The 27,165-nt window shown below is 39.7% G+C and overlaps 1 long non-coding RNA gene across 1 annotated transcript in view; it reads right to left on the bottom strand.

Moving 5' to 3' along the window:
• Window positions 1–27,165, bottom strand: part of LOC308200385 — a 191,363-nt gene that overhangs the window by 149,101 nt on the left and 15,097 nt on the right. The window contains exons 7-9 of the long non-coding RNA XR_013955582.1: window positions 24,312–24,340; window positions 22,988–23,137; window positions 9,887–10,013 (exon numbers count right to left, since the gene is read on the bottom strand). This is a non-coding gene — a long non-coding RNA (uncharacterized lncRNA). The remainder of the gene's footprint in view (window positions 1–9,886; window positions 10,014–22,987; window positions 23,138–24,311; window positions 24,341–27,165) is intronic.

The raw sequence follows: 27,165 nt of genomic DNA, 5'->3' as shown, positions 1-27,165 counted from the left end.
AGGAATTTTTGTAAAGTATTCCTGTCTAGGACTAGGACCACGTTCAAGACCATACAGAGAAAAAAACAAAAGGCTCAAGTTGCACTTCATCCAGGCAGGCAGGTTAGATAGCTTCCATGATGAAAGATATAATTAAACTTAGAGTCAGGCATCAGCATACCATTATTTTGCAGTACATTCACGTGAAGGGAGAGGGATGTCTTAAGAAACAATGTTAAATCATCACACTCCAAACCATACATCACAGCCTTCAGTCAATTTGTAGAAGCACAAGTGATAAATTAATAAATTTACACTGCAAAAGTACTTTCCAAATATAGCTAAAGACGTAGGTCTCTGCCTGTCAGAATACAGTGTGGCCATGAACAGTGGACATGCATGACCTTAGTACATAGTGCACGGCTGTACAAAGCACTTGATTGCTAAAGCTACTCAAAGTACACTTACTGGGAAGAGAAAGACCATTCAATAGCTAACCACTGACAAAGCATCTGTAACAACTGTATGAATGAATGGTTTTAAAGAGTTAGTAAGGAAAAGGGCATCATTTCTTGCAGAAGCAACTAGCATTTAGCAACTCTTGTGCATGCAACCCCACTGTACAGTAGCTCCCTACTACTTAGTGGGGTAAGTGCATGTACGTACAAGTGCATACATTGCGTGTCTGTGATTTTTCCCCCACTCAAAGCACATTCACAGTTTGGTGTTGTGAATGAGCAGTGAAGCGTTATTGAGCATGCTGAGAAATAGACTGCAGTTGAAACTGTAGTCCTTGATGGCAGTGGGACTGGTGCAAGGCTTAAGTAAAGAGAAGCTGTGCTTCCCCATGCTCATTTTCAGTAATTATGCCAGCTCACAGTGGCACAGTTTTCACTACGATAAAATTAGTTGAAAGGCCAAGGGAAAGCAAGTCTACTCACCTCCCAGAGACAGGGGGATAGTAAGGTGCACAACCATGCACAGAAAATACTGTCTTGAACCTTCACTAATCACAAAACATGGTTTTCAAAATATTTTTGAACTGGGCAGAGATGGGGAAAATCTGAACACACGTGAAAATCCAGTCCTCGAGATTTTCAGCCCAACTTCATACATGAAAGCAGCTTAGATATGGAATAGTCCTCTGGATGATTTGTTTCTAAAGCAAGAAAGTTTGAAGTTTGACAATCCTGAACCATTAGTTAAAGCACAATATTGCCAGTTCTGTGAGCTGTCTACAGCTGTACAATAAATAGCTAAAAATATAGCTAATATAAATAGCTAAAATCAACTAAACAAGGCAAGGAAAGTTTAGTTGAAGATTACAGAATGTTTATGCTAGCCTTCAATAATGGAAATGGTCTAGGCCAACTGCTGTATTTTGTTATACTAGTTGTCACATAAATACCATCAGGCTAGTCAACAACACGCATCTGAACATTTTAAAACAACAAGTCTTTAAAAAAAATGTAGTTACGTCTTCCAAAACATGTTAGCCTTGAACTGTATTTGTACTGCATCACAGATTTACTAACAAGCTTTAACTGGTCTTGAAAAAATGCAGCAAACAAAATATGCAAACTGTCATCAGAATAAAAGCCACTTCTGTCCTGTTAGACTTAGTGTCAAAAATAGCTCAGTGCCACTGGAGTGCTGCAGACACAATTTGAAGAGAAGCTTTTCCAAGGTTTTCAATGTATTCATCAAATAATAAGTATTTCACAACATTTCCTTCAGTCCCATGGAATTGTAAAGGATAAGCTTTTTTCTAATTTTTTTTTAAAGAAATCGTTAAACAACCAAACCTCTCCATTTTGAAAAATCTTAATTCATCACTATCTCCATTTGCCTACTTGCTTAGCAGTGTTTTGCTATAATCCTATTAGTACAAAAGGAAAATAAATCTTGAAATCAACCTTTCACTTAAAGAAATGGCAAGGAATCCATTTCAGCACAGAGAAGGGCAGTTAGTGTCTGCACTGCTGCTCCAGATCTTGGCTCTCCCTTGTCTTTTCTCCTCTCAGCACTAACATGCCATAAAACAAATAATCCACTCGTGCAGTTGCAGCGCTTTCAATATTTTCCTCTGTGATGCTTTGTTCCTCACCACCTGATCAGCTGGTGATACAATTTTATACACACCCAGTATGCGGGTCACACAGTGAAAGTGCCAGGCAAGCCTGCGTTAGAGCAGCAGACAGAAAAACCTGCTTTCAAAGGTAAGCCAAAAAGAAAGCATTTGCTCTACCCTGTAGTTCAGTTTATGCCCTGAAAAAAATGGATCAAAATGATTTTCTAAATTCCAGTGGCTTTGAGAAGTCTCTCGCTAGGGGCCAAATCCTCTGCTCACTGTTGTGGACCAGTGTCTTCAGGACCAAAGTATGTCTATTTTTTTTTTCTTGCAAACAGAGATCTTAGCAATTGCATTAATTTTAGGTGTCAGAGGATGCTGTATATTTTACTTCAGTTATGCCTCCTGACTGACACTGACATCAAGTTAACACAAAAAACTATTTTGCTGCAGTTGGATGAGTTACCAACATATGTTTCCCAACTGATTATTCTGGCTTTGAATTAAGGAAGTTGTGTGTTCAGGTCTCCTTAGAGGAAAAAGTTTGTCTTGCCTTAAAAAAAAAAAAAAGGCAAGATCAAGTGTAGGCAAATCTACTGAAAAATGACAGGCTTGTCAGAGCCTTGGGTTATATGACATTTTTTCCCCCCAAGAAGAATTTTTCTCTACCTACACAAGGATACTATGTCACAGTCCAACCTTCCGCAGTTGGACAAAGAAATACCTAAAAACTGTAAGCTGCTCAAAAATCCCAAGCTGTTACTCACTAGCAATCTCACTTAACAGAAATACGTATCAAAGGTTTTTTGTGAGCAGAAATCAAATCTCCACAGTGCACTGCTGAATACACAAACCTGAAACCCATTTTGGAGATGCGGAAACAAAGCGAGGTGTGTCGGGGACTGCACCTGGACAGAAGCCTCTGGCAGGAGGCTGGCGGAGCCGTGGGAGCACCGCTGGGTGCAGCCTGCGGAAGGGCAGCGTGCTCGCGCGGGTACGGAGGGGTCTCTGATCCATTATGGATGAGCTGCTATTGAATTTAATACAAAGCAGCACAAACCTGAAGACATAATGATAGGATTTGCACTAGAGTTTTGATAACACAATGAAACTAATTAAAAGCTCATCATTAACAATCTTTGCAAGTGCGTGAAACAACTGTTTAAGCTGAGACAATAACCTTTTTAAGGGTCTACACAATCTAACATCCATGATTTCACACATTCTTTTGTTAAGTGGTTCTTTCTGCAATTAGTGTCAGTGCTGTTAGAAGTCATAGATGAAAACGCTCCTCCACAAGGAAGTGTCTTAGTGTAGACCCATTAAATACTTTTTTTTCTTTTTTTTTTTTTACACCGTTTGAAAGGAAGGAAGGAGGAGGATGAAATAGAAGAAAGAATCTCAAACAGAACTTAATTTGGAATCCACACCAGTTAGAGGATGTTTACTGGCTTCACTTCAAAGCTCTTCATACACCAGTCTCCCCACAGAGTAAAAATGGAGGGGAAGGAGTTCAAATTCCCACCTCCCACCTTTTTAATTTGCCTGAGCAGAGCTCCATTTCCCCATTTTAAAATACTGAAAGAGAAAGGGGGCATTGCCACTTCTACATTCCAAAATCTATTCTCTCTCAAATATCTTTGGCTATTAGGAAGTAAATTTAGCTACTGATCTAATTTGTTTCAGCTTATAAGTACTAATACCCAAGCAAACATATGTTGAGCAGGCTGGTTAAGAATATTTAATGAGAATTTAGTTACAGATTTGTAAATGGCAAGTGCAAATGTGGCAGTTGCCATAGATCCTTGTAGTTTCTTGCTGGCATTGAGCCCAGCAGGGCTTAAAAATATGCAACGTATTGACAGGGGAAAGGAAGAAAAAAACTGAATATTACGTATAAAACTTGCTGTGAAAATACAATTCTGCATATGGACCTTAATGTAAATTGTATGAGCAAGACAAAATAATCCTGAATACATTTATGTATGCTTTGTGCTGATGGGATTAATGCAAATATTATAGTCACACTATAAATTCACAATGAAGCGAATGCCTACAGGCAATTCAGCTTCCTGTCCTTGGTAGCTGTGAACAGAACTGTGCTCTGTTCTACGTTTGCCGGCAAATGAAATGGTGAGGAATACTCTCTTCACTTGTACCTACCTCTGTGTGACATTTCTGCCTTGGAAACAGGAATGCCCTTTATTTAAGGAACAGCCAAAGGGGAGGCATATCATGTCCTCAACATGAAAAATAGGAAGAATGCAAAAGAGAGCTAATGGGCCCATTATTAAACCCTAATGCTAACAGAAGTTTATCATTATTAATGCAATAGGCTTAAGTGTAATACTTCCCCCCCTACGATTATCATATCAATTTCCATAAACTCTTGCCCCATTTTCCTTCCTAGCCCTTGTACAGGAAGGAAAAAAGCCCCAAGAACTGGACAACTAAAGAGCTGCTTTTGAAGGAGATGATTTGTCAGTATCCCATTTCCATTACAGGTCAGAAAAGAACAACCTCAATAAAAGATTTGAGTTTGAAGAGGTCTTTCTGAGTGACCTGCCCCACATGGCACATAGTGAAGAATTTTTCCTAATGTGCAATCTGAACCTCCCAAGACTCCATTTGTGGCTGCTGCCCCTTGTATCACTACTAAGGGGAGATTTTAGTCACACCTGGTTGAATTTTCAAAAATTCCAAAAGAAAATCTCTGCGGTTAGCAAGGTTCCTCTTCTTTGGATTTCATATCCCAACTTCAGATTAGCACCTTAGAATAAAACCTTAGAAAGATGTTTTAAAGGCAGAAGAGAACAACATATTCCTCCCTTTTATTATTCCCAGAAATTCCAACTACTTCAGCTGAAATTCTTCCTTTCACTCTACTACCCAAATCCATCTAAGAAAATGTACATGAGGCATACGCAAAAAACAAGCACTCTCCACTAGCCTGAGTTGTTTAAATGTGGCAAAGTTATGAGCGTATTTTGATTTTTTTTTTTTTTAAACATGGAAATTTTCAGAAAATCTCAACTGGACACGCTGCTTCTTACACCTTGTAATACACTAAAGGCAAAACCCCTAGGAATTAATAAAATATTACACAGGCTGCTAAGACACCCCACCAAAACAAAAAATCATTGAAGAGTGAGAACAGGAAAAGAAAACTATTTTCAAAAACCAAATTTACAAATAACTATTCCAAGTAATTTTTCTGTGACTGGTCTGAGAAGACTTCTGCTCGAATCCCCTTTATGGATGCTCACATCCTGTAAAGGTCACACAGACAGCAGAGCTGCCATAGGGGTGTCTACGTGGTCACGCCAGCCACAGCGCCCCGTGCTCCGCAGAGGGACAGAGCACATCATGGGCCATACAGGCATGAATCCTTACCTGTGCAGGGCTCAGTAGCAGCAAGTACCGCTGAGTCTCTCATGGGAAAAGCCTCCAGGTTAAATGAATCTATCTACCTTCTCAACTATGACTCAGAAGAGCTATAAAGCAATTCAGTTTTTGTGTGTTTATAGGTATTTAGAATAATGTTTATATATCCTAATTACATTTCTATGGTGCCTTCTAGTTTCTACCATAGGATTTCTTCTCATTCAGGAATGGTTACATACTGCTTATTAAAGCTGATTACACACCAAACAAAATATCTGAGTGGAGCTATAAAATCTTTATAAGAAGCCATGATCTAATACAGGATCTGTGTGGCTCATTAATAATCTGAGGAATTACCCTAAAGAAATGTGACTGTTTTATACAATATTATTTGTGTAAAAAGCATTTTTATTGAGTTTTTAAATTAAAGTGGTGTATAAACTGACGATCAAAATAGCCAATAAAGAATGAGTGAATGAAGTGCTGGAAAACTGCCACAAATTATGAAGACAAGGGCTCAGAGATCAGATGAGTTACAACCAAATACAGCATCTGAGGCAAGATACCTCTTCTACAGGCAGTAACATTTATCACAACTATCAGCTCAAGTCTATTTCCACGCATAGTTCATTCAAACTTTAAAGAACTTCAGAGGATACTTTTATAAGGATAATTCTCCCTCAGCAAAGTAGGAGATGAACTTCAATGCCATTTGTCACTGGTTCCCATGGGTTCAGTGGTTTCACTTGGCTTTCCTCAGGCAACGGGCCAAGATTGGGTATATAAAAGCTCGTCTCATTAACTTCAAAATTAATTTGCACAGAACCTGTTTAAGTAAAAGTCAGAGCCCACCTTCCTTATAATGATGGGAGAACAAGTTATTTCGAATAGGCAGAGCAACTGGTGGTGTAGCTATTCATTTTACCAAAGAGAGTTAACTGTTGAAATGGCTAAACTTTCTATTTGTTGTCTCATTGTTTCTAGAAAACCTACCTCAAGTCAGCCAGCTGAGTACCACTGTTATACACAGGATTTTATATGCACTCTTAGCCAATTAACACCATGAGGTCCTTCCTCCTCCCTTTGGGTCAGCACACCTAAGGCAAGCAATCGTTCCATTACATTGACTCTCATTCTACCAACCTACCGATGTTGATGCCTCTGCCTAAATAAGCTGATGAGGCCCAGCAGCAGTGACACTTGTGACACAGGATGCTGTCTCCTCCAGGTCTTTCAAGCCTACCTGTGACCTTAAGGCCCCCTCAGCCGACCTATTCCTGGCAAAGTTCAAAGCACCAAGACCATCCAACGGTTTCATCTCTCCCTTCCCACAGATAGCTGGCACTACCATTTCACAGTGGCTTACACCCTGTAGTTTAAGGTCATCACTAGCTTGGGCAGCAACTATTCTCAGCACGTCTATTATAGACCTGCTGTATTTTCAGATGCATGAGCTGCAGCGAGCACGTTCATCAGCTGCACTTCACTTTAGTAAGGAAAAATCCTAGTATCTGGAGAAATGAGAGACAGACAGAGAGAGGAACACAGAACTTCCCGTTTCCTCTTTTTTGTTATAACTTGCTATCCACTCCACACAACAGGAGTAGAATCTGCCCACTAACTTTAGCAGGAAGACTTATGCAGGCAGTAGGCAACTATTTAGCATTATAATTTTTATCTGTATAGTCTGTCTTCAGGCTTCTTCATTACCTTTACTGATGAAAGGCCTATGCTTCTTTTAAACATACACAATCCTATTAGTAGTAACTAGTATTGACATAACATTAACGATTTTTATCATCAGTGGTAAAAATGTTAAATGTGTTTATCATGTTAATTTTAATGCATAACGTTCCCCAAATGCTCCTATACTGTCTTGACACGAGCAACCATCTAAGACTAAACCCACAATTATCATAAATAATTTAACAACCTCCCAAAGACAGGTATCCTCAGGCTTACAGTTTATCTTAGAATGTTAATCCAATATTAAACAACTTAAATGTATAAATGATTGTGCAGTGAAATAGCAAACGGCAGTAAATCAGGGAAAGTCAGCACTTCTAAATAGCACCCCGAGGGCTGCCCAGCTTGCTCGAGTTAGGCAGGATTGCAGAATGAGGTTTGTCAGTTCAAATCTAACCCAAATTGGTTGCAAGCAAATTCAGCCACTTAGTTGCAGCTGAAGCCATCTGTCCATCAGACATAAAAGGACAAAAGCCCAAAGAACAGCTCACAAGCAAAAAGGTTTTTCTTTTTTCCCCGTTGCAATTTGTAGGACTGGAGTGCACCCCAGCTGTGTACAAGCTTGTAGCCATCATTAATATCATTAATGATCTTATAAACTTTCATTTTAAAATAAAGGGTAAACAGATTCTTATAGAAACAGTCTTTAAGTTGTGTTACTGAGAAAAAAACATGAACTGCAAAAGCAATTTTTTTTAATAGGAAAACATTTTCACTGAGTGCATTGCAGCCAAGCACTTTGCCATTATGCTACGCAAAGCTGTCTTCAAAAAGTAGATTCCAATGTTAGATTCCAATGTATTTTAAACTGTTGTTAAAAACACTTCTACACCAATATTCCGAGAGTTTAAACCAGCTCAGTCGGTTCTAAACAGATTTCCTCTTGAAGATTAAGTCTTAAAGCTTATGTTTTTCAAAGATACTTCTGACCTGTTTTATATCTGATCATCACAGAATCAGCTAACTCCTTGAGTCACAACAAAGATTTAATTGTATCTATCATCATCTGTGAAAGTCATTATTTGATAGTTTTGCGGGTGAGGTGTTCTTTTGCCTAAATAAATTTTTGAGAACCTTATACTGGGAACGTTACAGTATTTTTGGTAATAACTTACTTTACACAGAAAAGCTTTTGTCTGAAGAGTTCCTAAGACTCCGCAGCATAGTATTGCATACACAGCATTTCTTCCAGCCTCTTAAGCAGGTTAAAAAAACCTTGCTGTTCAGGGGCAGCTGCATGCACAGAACTAGTCATCACACTGATGAATTTAAAAAAAAAATTAAAAGTGAAGTCCAGCTGCAACCATCAGAAGCATACATACAGACCTTCTCAAGCAATTCTAGCAAACCCTGCCTTTTCTTTGAGCACTGCATGCTAAAGAAGAAAATAAGGTCACAACTGGAGATGTCAAATTAATTGTCTCCCTTATCTGAAAAAGTTCTTCACTGCTGCTGGTTTTCAACATGCAACTAAAAGCCTTCTCTTCTAAGGGCTTTTATCTTCAATTAGCCAGTGCAGATACACCACACAAAAGAAACATTTAGTGACAGTCTCTCAAGTTGCACAAATAGATTAAAACCATTTTTAGAAATGTCATTGTGCCACCACTCTTCCTATCTCCAGGCCTTGCCTCTTCTAGTCACTCTCGTCTCCATTTTGATCTGCTATGTGTGCACTGTTTCTCGCCCTGAATAAAGAGTCATGTTTGCTGAAAGCCAAAGTCAGTAAAGTGAAATGTATCAATACATTCTTTCTATGTGCTGAAATGTATCAGTAAATTCTTCCTATGTACCTAAGATTTTATTATTTCCCTTGAATCTTTCACAGAAATCCTTGAGCCTGAATGTGTTCTCAGTGCCACTGACTGCAATAGGAAGGTCTTCCCAACTTATTATTCAGGCAGGATGAGCAGAGTCATTCAGCACAGAAACCCAAGTTCATCTTGAGGCTCCGTATTGTCAGGTTAAGGCTAAGGCAGGACAGCAAGTGGAAAAAAAAAAATGTTTCTTGTATTCAAGCATGTAAGTTCTCACTGCTAGTTTTCTAGCAGTCTGAGATTCCAGATACCAGTAACAAAGAACGTGGTATTGCAGCTAAAGGCTAACTAAAACAGATCAGATTCCCATTTACGCTTACTACCACTCTAGCAGTATAACAAAGCCCAGGAAAACCACTAGTAAATTGGTTCAGTATTCACACCCCAAGGCTCCTCAGTGTTAAACCCATAAAAGACCACCTCATTTAATTCCACACTACCTCCCAGCTGAGAAGTACCAGCTCACGCTAGAGGAAGTACAAGCTCAGCAGACAAGATGAGCCAGAGCTCTGTACTAGCACTGCTTGTTGGCTTCTGGCTCCCAAACCAGCAACGTGCAGAACACAGAGCTCTGTAGGAGTTAGTAAACAAAATGTGCACCACTCTTAGTATCTGAGAGCTTAATGTCAGTTAATCCGAGCAACAGACACACTCTTAGTACTAGAACGACCTTCCTATTGTGTAGGGAATAGACCCACAGCACTGACATCGTCTCTAAATGAGCAGACTAAAAAGTAACTTGGAAAGGGAACGTTTTCATAAGCACCTATACTTACGCACTGCAGGACTGCTGTACCACACACATTGGCCACATTTTCCCAGCCCCCCTCTCAGTCTACCCTCACGTGAAAATTCAGATGTCAAAGTTTGAAACTCTCACTCGACTCACCAGGTAGCTGGCTCTGGAAGGGTTATGCCTCTCAGCAGCCAGCACTGCTCCAGCCAGCCTTTGACAGCAGTAGCAGTTTCCATGTGGCCTTGCCACAGGCCATCTTGACTCCAACAGGAAAGAATCACTGAACGGAAAAAAAACATCCAATTTGAAAACATTCATTATTGTGTGTAGAATAGTTTTCTTCCCACTACTTCTTTAATCCATAATTATTTAACAGCTCTCAAGTCACTGAAGGTCCAAAAAAGAATGCAGAACTTTTAAGTGTTCCACGTTCCTTTGAAATGACAATTTCAGTTAAATCCTAAGGACTTTGCTCATAAGAGGAGATAGAGGCTACCCATGGGCTCAAAGCACATTACAGTACAAGACAATTAGCTGCACTCTCTGTAGGAATTGCTTGTGAAAGAGACAGAATAAACAGTCTTCTCTTGGGCTTCATAAGAACTACTGACATGCAGATTTTATCAATCCTTTTTTTCCTAAAAATAGACCAATGGATAATATTAGGTTTTAGTACTACAGCCAGTAATAAATGAACACATTTTACTGACTCCGCTTTATTACTGAAAGATGACTTGCTTTTTAGATTTCAAAGTTAATCTTTTCCAGAGGGCCTTTATATAGCAGAGGAAAAAAGTCCATCCAATTTTTATGAGAGAAACTAAACAAGTTTCCCTTGGAATGAATAATTTTAATTATTCTAGGTTAGCATAAAGGCATACGCACTATTGTTTATCCCTAGAGCCTCAGGTCCTGGTTTCACATCCACGTTCAGATTATTTCTCAACTGAAAAACGGAATATATCCACAACTCAGAGAACACAAAGTGCCTGGACAGGACTGCTGTCCTGAGTTCTGCCTGAGTATAGAAAACTTCAAAGCCTTTCTGGGAGGCTTTGTCTCACGTATTATCTTTTTTCAAATACCACGTGAAGTAATGGATGGCATCAGTACCCAGGAGAGTCACCAGCCAAGAGAAAACTCCAGGCAAGGGGACTTGCTCAGTAAACTCAATTCACCCTGATTGCCACTCGCAAGTTGCAGCAATCCCACAGACGTCATCCTGACAGCCCTGAGAAAGGGAAGCACGCAGCAGGAATACAGAGGTACACAGAGCTTTGCTGGAATTGCTCCGTGCTCCTGTGTCTTTGGGAGGGAGCAAAAAGCACTGCTAAAGCTCACTGCAGGCAGCAGACTTCCATTTCGTACACTCTAGGAGTGGGGGGCTTTCCACTGCTGTGTTTCCATCGTGTCTGAACCCAGCCTGCATTAGACAGAGCTGCCAAGGATGATCAAGAGACTCACTTCTCCACAGAGCCAAAGAGGGCTGGCTTCCCCCCTCAAGCAGGGAATTTACAATTTGTTGAGGCCCGGCGTTTCCAGGGAAGGAGTGTTACTCTTCTGTAATGGCTGTGTGGGATTTGTGATTTTGCTTTCCCACTTTTCACTTGAACTTGATTTCTCACCAAAGGACATGGGCAGAGAAATGGTGCCAAAAACAGTGCCTGGTACTGAGAACCGTCTCAAAGATGTAAAAACATCTGTGCCCAGGAGAGGAAAGTTTGAAGTACTGATAAACACCAATATAACGCACTGCCAGGGTCTCCATTACACAGTTCTGTAAACGCCAGCAAAAGACGTGGTTTCTTTTTCTGACACTTTCCTAAACAACATCAGTTCTAATCCAAACAAATTAGACTTCTACTTCCAAAACAGCAGCGAATGTTACTGCTCAGTGGGGACTCCCATGACAGCACTTGCTTCACCGTTTAACACCCCAGGTGCCTTTGCAGGTGTCCTAAAGCACCTCAGTACTGCCAACACTTAAGCAATTGTTCAGCTCACTTGCACAAAACCCCAAACACGACACCAAAACCTCAGGCTTTGTTTGCCTCCCTCACCTTGAAGAATTTAAGCTATTTTGCAGTCCACACAGGCGGGATGAGAGAAAGAGGGCAATGACTACAGTCTCCTCCTCCTGGAAAAGGCTTGCCGTCTCCAGGAGACTTCTCCATCAGGTTGTGCCGTGCAGAACTGCTCCGATGCAGAGACAGTCACAGGCCAAGCACACTGGGCTCTCGCTTCACTGAGAGGCCACCCCACAGGGAAAGAGAAGCCCAACGTATCTGGTCCCACTCATATTTTATCTGGAGAGTGCTCACTGGTGTAAGCCACTGACCTGCTGCACCCACTTCAGCTGTCACTCCTCAGACAGCTCCCTGCTAGTCTGGCCAGCAAGCTCTAGAAAAACACCGAAATAAACTACAAGTCTCCATCACTAGTGTTTCAGAAATCATTATACAAATATCACCAGAGTTCCCTCAATGGTCTTTTCCAACTCTATTTCCTGTGACAATGACAGTCGTCACACACAAATTATTTAAAAAAAAGCCATCCCCTAATTTTTTTATTTCTTTTGGTATACAAAGATTCCTAGACTTTATAGCACACCTTTTGTAATGTGTAAGTCCTTCTGATAAAGGATTTATTTTTAAAAGTATTTCACAGTCACAATTTTTGTACGCAGAACTGCTTTTGTTCATCTGATACTTAGAAGGTAATAAGAACAGGCATTACCCGACTGTGGCCTGTTCCTCTCCTGTATGAAGGATTATGAGAGTATATTGAAAGTACTGAAAGCCTAAAGCATCTTAAAAAACAAAATATGATTGTCTTACTACTACTGGGTAGCAGCCTAACTATAGCAGAAGCATGCTACACAAACTGTGTGATGTTTGAATGGCCTTGCTATTAACTACATCATTTGCTAACTAAATATATATAGCATGAAGCTCAAAATTTATTAATGCTGCCTTTATTATTAATCACCAAGCATTTGCAGTGTCTTTACTTTTTTTTTTTTATACATCAAGAGGAGTTTCATGCTTATTTACATATTGTTTGGAAGAAAACTCATTATATTTGACTGTATGCTTGCCTGCTTGCTTTTTCAAATAGAGACCTCAAGAATTTTAAGTACTTATGATCTGACTGCCAGTTCTGCCGATGTAACAGGATAGCTGGATCTATTTCACTTATTTTGCCAAAAGACATACCCTTCTCCAAGTGATTCTTTCCAAAAATAAGAGCTTGGTTTGTCTTTCAGATCCTTACCCAGTGCCCTAAGCAGTCCATCCAGTGATGCTAAACCAGAATAAATTACACTATGTCACGGTTGTTTAACTAGAGACTGGTTCTTTTCATGAATTAGGTTGGGATTTTTTTGTAGTAAAACTACAAAACAACAAGATGAGCTTGCCTTTCATTTAATAAAAGTGGTTCAATATTTAACATCAATCCATCATGAAGCTAAATCCTGAACTAAGAGAACAGACTGACCTTGATTATATTCTTGGTTTCAACAATTCAGAACTCACTGCCATTAAAATCTGCCACAAGCTAAGTTCTTCAGCAGCATGTGAACAATAATACTTCCAAGAGGAAACACTCTTCCCATTGCAGAATCTTAGCTTACATATCTGTAAATATTAATCACCCAGAAATTCCCACGCAAGAATATAAAAAATTACCTCTGTTATACTCAGGAAGAATTGCTATTAAAATTGAATCTACAACTTAATTTCATTGCTACTACTCATAGCTGAGTATTTTTTCATTACTTTCAATCACATTTAGTGCTGGCAAAAAGCATTTAATTAGCTATTAAAGAAAAGAAGTTGTACGTACACAGCAAGATGATTTCATTAATGTCTCTACCAGCCAAAGGCCAGAAAATCTTGGTGTTTGAGGAACTCCTCCCAAGTAAATGCAATCTCTAATCTCTGCTGAAGTTCTGAAGAGAGACAGTTACTACTACTCCACATTTTTGACTATGAACTGATTTCAAAGCACATTCAAAAGGTAATCACATTGGAACACGTTGTAAAGGTCTGGATACAAATTTTGACCAACAAAGAGTTCAAATCCCAAGGAAAGTCTCAATTTCCAGAAGGAGCTACTCATTGAAGATTCTCCTAAGGTACTTATCCTTCAACTGTTCAAATAAATTTAAGTCATAGGACAAAGAATCTTTATCAAAAGGTAGAGCTATTATTTACTGTGCTGTCAGTGTTATGATTTAAAGCACTGATCAAAATGAGACAGACTTCAGGAAGGGTTATTCTAAAGCTCTGTAAGTGCTGAAGTAAAACAGTATCCCATTTGCAATTTTTGAACTTGGAATTACTGAGGAACAAGACACCCTTAGTGAGGTACATCCTAGAAGCGTCAGTGCCTCTGGAAAAGAATAAGCAGAGGATTTGTGTGTGCAGCTGCTTTGTTGCGCCTAAGTAAGGTACCCTCATATTAAATATATTAAAGCATGAAGTTAACAACCCACTATAATGAGGATTCTTAATAAAGCTGGTAAATTTTTCAAAGCAGATGTTCCCACAGAGGAATTAGATTTAATCAAAAAAACTTTTTATTTCTCCAGTAAAAAATGTTTGCCATATTTTTCATTAGCAAAAAAAAAAAAAAATCAATGAAGGTAATAGAAAGTTCAGTTCTAGTTCTGTTTTCTCCAGAAGGTTTTTAAAACAGTTTCTTCCCTTGTGTAAAGGTGAGGAAAGACCAAAAGAAATGAAGAAAAAGAATTTCAACTTGAGAAGTGTTTTTAAAACACAAGTGCTACTCGTTAATTACTTTTACTTCAGTCATGCATCTTTAATATGCAACCCCACATCTTTACCACTTTCACTTCACCCATCCATCAGAAGCTATGGGTCCCCAAAGCCATAGCTTTGTTAAAGCTTCTAACAGAAGTTTTATAAAAGTGTTGGGATTTTTTCCATTTGGTTGGTGATTTTTTTTGGGGGGGGGGGGGGGGGTGGGGGTGGGGGGAAGCAAGTATAGAGTCCTGTGAAGGAACAACCGGACGTATCAGTACAGGCTGGGGGACGACCTGCTGGAGAGGAGCTCTGAGGAGAAGGACCTGGGGGTCCTGGTGGACGACAGGTTGGCCATGAGCCAGCAGTGTGCCCTGGTGGCCAAGAGGGCCAGTGGGATCCTGGTGTGCATTAAAAGGAGCGTGGCCAGCAGGTCAAGGGAGACGATCCTCCCCCTCTACTCTGCCCTGGTCAGGCCCCACCTGGAGTATTGTGTCCAGTTCTGGGCTCCCTGGTACAAAAAAGACAGGGATCTCCTGGAAAGAGTCTGACAAAGGGCCACAAAGATGATACGGGGCCTGGAGCATCTTCCCTACGAGGAAAGGCTGAGAGACCTGGGTCTGTTCAGCCTGGAGAAGACTGAGAGGGGATCTTATTAATGTTTACAAATACCTTAAGTGTGGGAGACAGAGGGATTTGGCCAACCTCTTTTCGGTGGTTTGTGGGGACAGGACAAGGGGGCAATGGCCACAAAATGGAACACAGGAAGTTCTGCACCAACATGCAAAAGAATTTCACGGTGAGGGTGACGGAGCACCGGAACAGGCTGCCCAGTGGAGTCTCCTTCTCTGAAGATATTCAAGGCCCGTCTGGACGCCTACCTGTGCAACCTGCTCTAGGGAACCTGCTTTGGCAGGGCGGTTGGACCCAATGATCTCTCGAGGTCCCTTCCAACCCCTACAATTCTGTGATTCATGGTCTTCACTTGCACAACCGCATACTTACTTTCTACAGGGCTCCCTCCTTATTTTGTATATGAGCTCTATAAAGCTGTAAAGCTGTTGCTTCCTAATATTTTAATACTGTTTCAAAACCCCATTTCTATCAGTAATTTAATAAGCATACCTTATTGAGATGCCTGAGAATAACATAGATGGAAACCTGTAATATGCTGCTGACAGATTGTTTTTCTCAGCCTATGTACATAATCTTAAGACTAGCAAGAACATTACCATATCTCCAGTGCAGAAGTACGAGACTGATGCTGTGTTGTCAGGCAACCAACTGCAAGCTAAATATCACACTTCTCAACACATGTATCTCTCAAGTTCATTAAATGCAGGAACTACATAAAGGGAGTTACGTAACAGAAAACATAACCACCAGGTTTTCAGAAATCAGTGCAACAATAAAAGCACATTTGCAAATCCAGTTAGCTAAGACTGAATCTTATATATTGGTTATGAATACTCTCCTAAAAAGTATATAGTTCCCTAATAAGCATGAACACCTCACTGTCTATGCTTAAATGTAATATCAAGTTCAAGGATTTCTTGTGGAACTGGTGCTGGTCAGATAGCTGTTCTACTGCTCCCACAACAGCCTAGGACAGCTTTGCCTGTGGCCTTAATATAATTCATATAAAAACTATAAATTCAGAGTGAGATTTTCTTCCTTTCATAGCAGTGAGTTGCACAAGTAGGTACAAAGGAGGAGCAGAAAGTTTAGTGTCAGAAATGAAACACCTGAGCGTTATAGAAAATGAATAAAACAGTCTGCGTGTAACATCCCTTGAATGCCACAGAAACTGAAGGTGGCAAACTGTAGCGCCAATTTTCAAAAAGCACTCTGGGGACATTCCAGGGAAATACAGACCAGATCTCTGGCTTCCACAGCAGGCAAAATGCCAGACATGATAAGGAAAATTTAAGGATACGTGCATAAACAGAACATATGGAAGAAGAGTTAACACTGTTTCTAGAAGAAAATCAGAACTCACAAGCTACTGGAATTCTTGGAAGGAGACATGGAGCATATGGACACGGAATATACGCTTGATGTAGTCTCAATGGATTTCTGTAGGGCTTCTGATAACATTTATCACTAAAAGTTCTTATAAAAGCAATCTGCCAGGGAACAGAAAGATACAAGTTGAATGGGTTATATGTTCAGCTAAGAATGATACAGAAATGAACACATCATCTACTCCAGGAGGCCTCCAGTGTGGTCCCACTGCTCTAGCTGCAGTCATGTGGAGATCATAGCACAGATTTCTGCTAAAGACTGAACTGTTCAAAATATTCATAATTCATCTGGAGAAGGGGCGAATACCAAGATAACAAAGTTTGCTTACGTTACTAAAACATCTGTTATAATAAAAACATAATTTGACAGCAGAGAATTGCAGAGGGTTCTCACTGTACTGAGTGATTTTGATTAAACAGCAGACAAAATCCCAGACTGATAAATGTAAAGTAATGTATACACAGAAAGATGATCCTAACTTTTTACACGCAGTGATTGACTTTGAAATTGCTATTACCACTCAGGAATGAGATTTTGAAGTTATACACAGTTCTGTAAACACATCAACTCAGTCTTCATTAGCAGTTTAAAAAAAAATAAAATCAAATGCTAGGAGTTATTAACAAAGGAATAAGTGCACTCCCTTTTCTCCCCATCATAACAAAGCTGTCAGACTAGAAAAAGTACAGAAGACAGCACAGACAATCAAAGAAATGAAATAGCTTCCATTCAGATGAACAATAAATACATCAGCACTATGTCTGAAAAGAGACTGCTAAGAGTACGAGAAAGATTTTTAAGATACTAGAAGCCATGGAAAAGGTAGATAGGAAACAAGTGCTCAATAGCTTTCATAATACAAGAGCTATGGGATGTCAAATGAAATTGCAACATGTAATTACACTGTAGAACGCATTGCCTTAGGATATAAAAGCTTACACAGGTTCAAAAATTAAGTGGAATACTGGAAGCATGAGAGAAATGTTAGTACGTGCTTATCTTGCTCTTCAGTATTTTCCTAGGCATCCACTTGTGCACTGCCACAAACAGGCTTTACGTTTGGGAAAGAGTATGAATATATACTGGGCCAAATAAGTATACTACAACCCACTTCACAACACCCAGGAATTGCATTCTGTAACAGATTTAACTTAGATGAAGTATTACTGCATATTCTGAGTGGTTTAGAAACAATACAAAAGAAGCCTAGGTAACTCTCAATACAGAACTTTCTCATCTTCACAAAAGAAATAAAAAGAAAAATCACTTAATAGACCCTACCCAGCTGTAAGGTACATAACCACAAACTGTCAGAAAAGTCAGTGCAGAAGCAGAGGCTGCAACAGTTTTTTCTACTGTTTTGGAAAGCATATTAAGAAATTAACCATGAAGAAAACAGTAAAAGATAAAAAAATCTGATCTAGAAACATTAAATTAAAACAGGAGGCATTTTAGTAATAGCTCCAGATCTTGCAATTTTCCATATCAGGTTCTTCCTCTCACCAAGCAGAAAGGGACATTCCCTGTTTTATTGCTGTTTACTGCTTTTGGAAAAAAAAATGTATAGGAAAATGCCACTGTTGAATTCTTAGATTACTTGTTTCCAAGTTTAACACTGAAGCAACAAATATGTTCTCTCAGCCTTACACTAATTCTGGAGCAAGAGATAGCACCATCTGCTTTGACAGCACAGCTACATAGGAGATGTTGTTATAAACTTGTAACAGTTCGTTCAGATTATTTGTATTTCAGTGAATTCAAATCAAGGTAACGATATGCTTGCAAAACAATCCAGAGCTGGGCACTTAGTATGACTACTATAGACAGGGAAACTAAGGCAACAGAACAAATATTTGCTGACTGACCCAAAACAAGACTGGCAGAAGGAGGAACACAGCTTCATTCCTTTATTTAACAGCAAATCTCACTTTCTGCACAGCAGCCACACAATTTCTCAGCCACGGGAAAAGACTTCACTCAGACTTCACTCCCATATCCTAGAGTAATATGTACAGCAGGCTTTTTTCTTATGGATTTGATCCCTTTGAGTTACATAGTTCTGACTACCTATGCAGAAGTCAAAGCACAGACAATATAACCTGCAGTTCAGACAACTTGTGATTTATTTCTGGTTCCACCCCTGCCCTGCTGCATTGCCTCGAGCGCATTTTACCTCCCTAGCTAAACATGGCTTCACATCCCATCTTCTGCCTCTTGAGTAGTGTTCTAAGCAGACTGGAAGTTCTTCCTGGTCAGGGATTGCGTTTTTATGCTCTGCAGTACCACTGCCTAGCGCAGCTGGGTCTCTGTTATGGTGGAAGTCCTAGCAGGAGGTGACAAGGATCCCATCGCATATGCAGAGAGAGGAAAATAAGGTAATGGGAAAGGGACTAAAGGTAAACAAAAATCCGCTTTAGTTGCACATGTGGAATATTCCTGACCCAGCAAAAAGGCTCCACCTGCAAGAGAAAGACTGCCCAAAAAGCATTCCATAAAGGAAACCTGGAAGGTTGTGTGACCGCTGTGGTTTTTGCAGGCAGGTCGCACTGGCAGCGCAGACTTTTCGGCCAAGGCTAAGCCACACAGAAGGGTGAGTGTGAAGGTCGCCGAACACTCCTGGAATTCTCTCCCCCTCCTGAAACACCTGAGCAGAATAACTCTGCACCTGAAAGAAAAATGGTAACTCACTAGCCATCCAACTTCCCTCTTCTGTGGGGGATGTGTGATGCCTGCAGGACAGATCACCAGAGCACAGCATAAAACAAGCCAGGCAAGCACAGCTGTTTTCTAGGCTCAGGCAGGGCATTTGCAGGACAGGCAGGAAGATTGGGGGGCAGAACGGGTTTATTCATTGGTCAGCTTTTGACTTGAATGTAAAAAGAGCACAACGGAGAGCTTGAAGTATTCAGGAAAGGTTGGTATCTAACCCTGTCTTCGCCAAGCTGAGCAAGAATTATTACAAGGCACCTTTAAGAACTTTTGCCTATGATTTCTGTGGAATAAGAGATGGTCCTCTGGGATGTTCAAAGAGTCCACAAGTAGCAAAAAAGTAAAAGTAGGATTTGTGCCATTCCGTTCATTTAAGAAACACTTTCCACAGTTAATTTGAGCAAGAAACCCTTGCTTTTCTGCAAGAAAGCAGCTGTTACAACTGTGCAAACAAAAGCATTTGCAAATATTTATGATTTATTTATAGACACTCAATGCAAGCTGAGTATTCTCCCTAAAAAAAAATCACAAACGTAAACAATGAAGCAGGTTTTTTTGTGATATGCACATTAGGCACTTTGGAGATTAAAGCATATTCCAGAAAGAATAAAAGTAGCACACGAGGGGCCATCCAGTCATCTAACTAGAAGAAATTTTGTATTCAAGGCCTTAAGCCACTAGTCCCAGCAGTAGGTACACATTGCTGCTATGAAATATGGTAATATCTTTTAAAATAATTCAAATCGCTCCTTTTGACTTTTTTTTCAAATAAATCCATTGCATTTGTCAAGTCAGTTCATTAGAGAAATGGGTCTTTACGTTAAGAGAGCTAGAGGTTTAAATACAAGAGACCTTGGCAGGAAGAGCACTTATAGATGCTTTAAGCAGCAATACTGGGAAGTGGAGGAAAAAAAGAAAAAAGAAAAAAAGGTAAGGCCATTTACAGCTCTAGTATCTCCCAGAACATTCCTTTGTATAAATGCAGGAGAATAAGGACGTGGAAAGAAACAAGGAAATGCTCACAAAGTCCATGCTAGATTTGTGTCAGGAAGGAGAGGGACGCAGCAGAGATCTGGATTTTTGCTGTGTCCTTGAAGTCAGCCCTATGAGAGTACACTTCAGTTTCTTCTTCAGATTTAATAGGTTTCCGAGGGACAGCCTCAGGAAACCTGCTATAAAAAGTAAGGACTTTGATTACATTACTGTCAATATTTTAGGTTTAAAAGACAGACATGGGAGCCCACTCAACCTTACTACAAATGAATACCACAATTTAAACCGCACTGCCAATATACAGCAACATCCCTTTTAAACAACAAGACAGCATAACTTTTTGATCTCTAAAATACATTTATATATACAAACTGTATTTAGGATAAAATATATCTTAATTTTAACTTGATTTTAATTGAAAAGAGAAGTTTCATTACTTCAGTAAGAGTAAGATCAGATAAAACCATCATATGATCAAGTTGAGTGTATAAGCTCTAGATAAGCTCTAGAACCAAAATGGCAGCATGACTCTGTTCTCAGCAGCTCTATGAACAGAACATCCAGAAATCAAACTAAACCCACATGCTGCAATTTTCAGTTTGCATCTTCGTAAAGAGATCAGGCAAGGCCTCTGATTTCAGCTTCCATTAACTTCTGAGCGCTCCAATTGCAAACTGATCCTGTAATCTCCAGTCAATTTATTTAAAGGCATTAAATGCCGTGCAGAATCCCCAGTCATATTATCGCACAGTGCCTTGTATAAGCTTGTGTGAAGAAACGTACATTTTACCCTGCGTAAGCCACATCTAATTGAACTAAGACCACCCCTATCTTGTCTAAACCAGCAAAGATGGACACAGCTATCTTTTATAGTCAGTCCTGGTGTCCAGGCAAGAAGCCACCACAGGCAATGCTTTTAGTGCAGCCCATGTCCACACCAAACACAACAGTAGCGTGCCTGCAACCTCAAGTCTTTTGTAGATTAAATTCTGTAGAGTTTATACAGAGCTCCTGGCACTGCTAAAACAAGCAGAGCATAGAACAGAAATAAAATAACGCCATTTTACAGAGTGTTTCTCAAACTCTGGTCTACCTCCATATATTATGTCTGCTTCTTACTGTTAAAATGGACAGCAACACACCATCTCCTGGGGCCCACAGGAACCTAAGGTCATTTGGAGTATCTGGGCAAAAGGCACATTTTCAGCATTTACAGTAATTGGGACCTTTAAACCGCAAGTACTACATTGGTTATCTCCACACTGGAAGACCCTTCCCACACTTCCCAACACCCAAAACACTCAAGGTAACTGCAAGTAGAGCTTACACCAGGCCAACCTCACAGCATCCTAAGGTTTGCAACTGCTCACCACAGCTCATGAATGTTTGTTTCCTGTAACTTTAAACATACACCCCCCCCCAACAATATCAGGGTGTACATTATTTTCAAAACATGACTTTTTTTTTAAGCAATGAAAAAGTGAGTAAACCTGTGAATTGTAAGTACTATTTCAAAGGTAGTCACACAAGGGATGAAGTTAAAGATCATCTTCTAGAAGGAACTCAGTCTTACACACAGAATCCCTTTTTCTCCTTTACCTTCGTTTCCCTTTCCCTCACCCTTCTCAATTCTCCTAAAATGAATACACATCAAGTGGATAAAGCAGTTGAATTCATTAACATTTAAGTTTGTTCTTGCAGATAGTTATGCCTTATACAGAATAAGCAGTGAAGTGAGTATTCCGAATACAAACTGCTAAAAGTCTGAAAGAGTCCTTTTTTATTTTAAGAGCAGTGCAAGTAATACGCAAATATGGCGGCCTCATTTAAATAAGAACTCACCTTTTTCACCTTTTATGTTACATCACAACTTCTTTTCCTACTTTTCCTCTCAACATGAGTGTTCTTCATGCCAATTTGTGATCTAGCTTAAGTCTCTTGGTTTTTTTTTGTTTGTTTGTTTTACAATAATGGACAAAAATTACACAAATGCACATGAAAGCTGAATGGTCTCGTAACACACAATTAGAGCTGTCAATGTTTGAAGTGCCCAAAAACGTACAAAATGCATTGAATCAAACGAACCTGCCCATTTGCTGTCACTATTACTTCACCTTCCCACACTGCAATCCACATTTATCATCCTTAAGTGCTTATATTGGTTTGGGATTTTTTTTTTTTTCGATAGGACATGAGGGAAACAGGGTGCAATGTTTAAAATTTAATGCAGACAGGTTGATGTTATAATAATCTGTACCCTGAAAAAGGTACCAAAATCCAAACTCTGTTCATCTCTGAACTGCAATCTGACACTGACTTCCTATGTGCATCTGGGGGAGTCCTTTAACCTCCTTCTGCCCCATTTATGCCACCTATCAGACACTTCATTTATGCTCTAATGCTCCAAGTTACTGACATTTAAAGGGAAAATCTACGTTACTGGAAATGTTCAAAGCTAAAAGTACTCCTCTGCCTTTCAATTCTGTGAAGAGGTACAAAGTCTGGCCTGAAAAAGGGATATTCTAGAAGCAAACAAGACTGCCTTTATAGGTGAGATTGCTATAGATAAATGGGAATGCTAGGGAGAAAAACCTAGGCAATACAAGATATCAGACATTAGATGCTGAATGTAACCTAGCAGCTATGTCAAAATAGCAGCTTACCAAACCATACCCTTTGGAAAGTCACCATAGTGTTACCAAGCAAAAAAGGCCACTCTGGGACCAGTTTTACCCATAATACTTGTCTGTAGTTCATTTACCTGATGAATCTAAATTACACAGCCTCTCCCCTGTGATTCCAGCCTCCTCCATCTTATCTTGATGAGTCTTTCCAGCGCTTCTTAGTGGTTCACGTTGGCAGCACCTACCTCAGTAGCTTAGTGACAACATCAAGTCACCTGAGACAACACCTGAGAGAAATAATTAGAGTCCCTCAGCACAAAGGCAGACACTAAGTGAAGCAAACAGTGACAAACATAGAAAAACTCTACAGCTTTCATGCTAGTGTAATTGATGGGAAAAGCTCACTTGCCAGAATCTAACAGGTAATTCTAGCACGGACAACGAAATGAAAAGCCTACAGAAAAAGACAACATGTACCCAGCTACATTACAGCATGCACACGATCTTATTTGCCAAAGAAATTTAGCGTTCCATAGCAACTAAAATAATTCCCTTGCACTACTGAAAATGTTAGCTTTTCCATTTGTAATTATGATATGTCAATACTGATTTTAGTTTGATTTGATAAGGACCCCTGTATTTGTAGAAGGGACAGTTCAGACCATCAGTAGCACACGCAATTCTTTTTCCTGAAAAAAGTGAAAGGATTATTTTAAAATACCCTTTCACACATAAGTAGACAAAATAGTTGAAATAAAAACTGATTATATAAGACCCCTAATTAACCCATTTGTCACCAACCCATCTGTTACCACCCAGTTTCATCAATTTGTTACAACAAACTGCCTCATTACATTTAGCACAAATTATGAGAAGTATAAGCCTTTACATTGTAAGGCAGCAGAAAACCTTCCTTCCTTGCAGAGAAGTTCCCAGTTGCCTAGAAAAAACAATTAGCTGTGCAGGCTGTTTGGTAGGTCATTCACTCCATCTTTTGGCAGATGAAAGGACTGCAATGCTATTGGGTTCCCCTCTTCCTCCCCTACTCCACCAACTGTTGGAAACCCAGACTGCTAGAGATACGAATCATTACAATATTGCTTATGCCACAAGCTGAAAGCTTATCATTGATCATCTCACATACGAAAAATAAAATTAGATGCCCAATAGCGATACCTTGCTATCAAGCAATACTGAACTTGAAGCTACCGCAAGTTTCCGGACTCCAGCCCTATGGGTCTCTGTCCTCACTCAAGCCAGTAGAAGTTATTGCTGAGTTAATTCACAGAAAAAACAAGATCCATACCCAAAAAGGGGAAGTCAGAACATCCCCAGAGGCACCTTAAAAACACAAAAACAATACTTTGACAAATATTAAAATTTACAACAGATAAAGGAAACCATCTCATTCATTATTTACTGATCAATTCATTGAAAGTAACGTATTTACCCTGTGCTTACCTTTTCCCACCAAGCTCTTTTATTAGCAGCTGTGTAAAACCAAAACAAGGATAGAGAATTATTTAAATTATTTTAAAAACAAACATGTAATAGCTGGGGTTTTGTTTTGTTTTTAAGAAGGCTGACAGAACTAAGTAAATAGTTACCACAGAATTCTGAATGCACGTTTATGAACAGCTTTAGATAACGCAAAGACAATATCCAGCACAGGAAACATCAAAAAAAGCTACAGCATGAACCACCACAAAAGAAAACAAAATCATCTAAGGAAAGCATCACTTCTCTTTGTCTTGGGAAATACTTTTATATAACTTCACATTGCCATTATAGCGTATTGCTTTAGGCTACATTAGCACAATGTGCCGTGATATAACCCATGATTACATCAAGCAGATAAATGGCCTTACAGGAGCTACTTCCTGGTAGTTCTCATCCGAATAACACTCATTTTCTTTTGTTAACATAAGAGAAAAGTATTAAGCCTTATTTGTAAATCCATTTAAAGAAATATAAAAATGGAATGCTTCAGTAAGAAGAAAAATTTTTGTTAAATATGTTCTCAGAAGTCCTGATTCTCAATTAAAATATCCCCCAGAACATCCCTAATTCCACAACACAGAAACGTGGCAGAAATGCCCCCAACAGAAGTGGAAGCCTCATCCAAATAACAATGTCAGCTTGATCCCTCTCTGCCCCTCGCATAGCTAACAGGGAGGAAGAACCTGGGGAGCCCCAAATTTGACCAAGTTTTACCTGTAATTTTAGAAGCAAAAGCCCCCAAAAGAAATCCTTAATTAACTGAAAACTGTTTATGCAAAAACAGCTTGGGGGAGGAGAATGCTTTGTACTTCACAGCTATAGATCAGATCACAAATAACAAATAAAACCCACACAAGCTCTCAAGTACTGCCAGTAAGTAGCAAAGTACACTTTCACAAACAGAGGTCGCAAATAATAGCTTAGTTAAATCATTCGACTACGATCAACATTCGAGTTAAATAAAAATTATATCTTCATACTGAGAAGCAAATAAGATGTTAATGGACACCTCATTATTATAAGAAGTCTAACATTTAACAAAATTAATCTCACATTTTTATGCTGATGCACACAGACAGTAAATCCCACACAACAGGAGAAAGAAAACCCCAAGCCTGGGAAAGAAACATCTGGAGAATATGTGAATCTAATGCTAGGGTAATGCTAACGTCAGTGCTAGGGGAATGCAACTACTGAAAGGCAAATGGAGATGAGGGGAGTAGTACAAAAGTGATGGGGGGAGGCAAGGGGGAGAAAAGTTGACAGAAAACAATACGGTGTTGAGGAAAGCAAAAGTGTATCACGTTAAAGCCATTAAAAATCACAACCATGTGCTGAAACAGCAGTTATAATAAACATCACAGAGGTTGCATCATTACAAATGGGAAGGTTAAAATTCATGAAGGCTAGTTAGTGAAAGATGAACACAATTTCAAAACACGTGTCTAAGGAACAGGCAGACCACACAGATTTTAGTTGTGTAGTTGTGTGTGTGTGTGTGTGTGTTTAGTTCGGTTTTTGCTTTTTTCTTCTTTTTGTTTTTTGGGGGGGGGGGGGTTGGGGGGGAGGGGTGGGGATCACTGAAATTTATTAAAAAGGCTGTTGACTTATTAAAAAGGCTGAGCTAACTCTCCAGTATCCGGTACCAGTTCTACTGCTATATAATTTGCAAAGCCTTTTCGCAGGTTACTTTGGTTAAGAAACTCAGTGAAAGTTTCCCCGTTTCATTATGCCTAGAAAGTATGTATGTTGACTGTGAAAGCCTCAATTTTGCATTCCATTTTAAGCCAGGAGTTCCAAAATGCAAGCTTAACCGAAAAGGCTGACCGGCAGCATCTGTCAACACAATAATCCTTATGGAGCCAATGAACTGTCCTTGTCCCTTTTAAATGGCTTTTAAGCATCAGAAGAACCTTGGATAAAACTTGTAGCACATTAAAATCCATATCAGTAAACAGAAATGGAAGTAGCTCTTTCCAGCACAGAGTTCATCCTCTAGGTGCTATTTGAGAGAGGCTGAGGACACATTTCCTAAAACGACCCTGAGCAGATTCTACTGAAGAACTGGGTCAAATGCAGCTTGTATCTAACATGGGAGGAAAGGCTCCACTGATTTAAGTTTACCCCAGTTCTCACATGTATCTTGCACAAGTTTCTTTCCCTGGTTCTATGCTGAGCTTGACTCTACACCTCAAGGCTCTTATCCTAGAAGAAATACAGGACAGTAAACACCTGTTGGGCTATATAATCTACAGTATATAGTGCATCTTTATGGAGGTTAATTTTAGTGCCTCTCAAACAAGAAGTCTTTGTTGCCAGTTCTACAGAGATTGTTTCCCAAACAGGTTTAAACGAGGAACAAACTAAAAAGTTATATTTAGGAAACATTCCTACCAACTGTTGCAATTCTACCACATGCCAGCTGTACAGTGCTAACCTACCTCACCCCTTCCTTACATTTCACACCTTTCAGATTCTTGTAGACTATCACAATCCTTTGCCTTTCTTGCACGTACTTAGCAAATGTCTCTATAAGCATCTGTTGCTGTGTGACCAACTGCAGGGCAAACCCACAGTGCAATCTCAACCCATGCTTAGAGCTGAGATGGATGTGCCAGAGCTAATAGGTGAAAGTAAGCTAAGTAGCAAGACTGTTGCAGCTGCAGAAGTCGCAGCCCAGCGTAACTTTCTAAGAGCCACAAGCAGGTGAGGTGCTTGCAAACATCAGTGCATCCAGCACTGACAACTGAACTGCCACCAGGACCTGGGCTTGCTACACTGGATTTAGCTTAGCTCTGCTTTCACAAATCACACT

Source organism: Anser brachyrhynchus (assembly GCF_964034855.1).
Source record: "Anser brachyrhynchus genome assembly, chromosome: 10".
NCBI classification, from domain to species: Eukaryota; Metazoa; Chordata; class Aves; order Anseriformes; family Anatidae; genus Anser; species Anser brachyrhynchus.
This window is presented reverse-complemented; position numbering and strand designations above follow the sequence as displayed.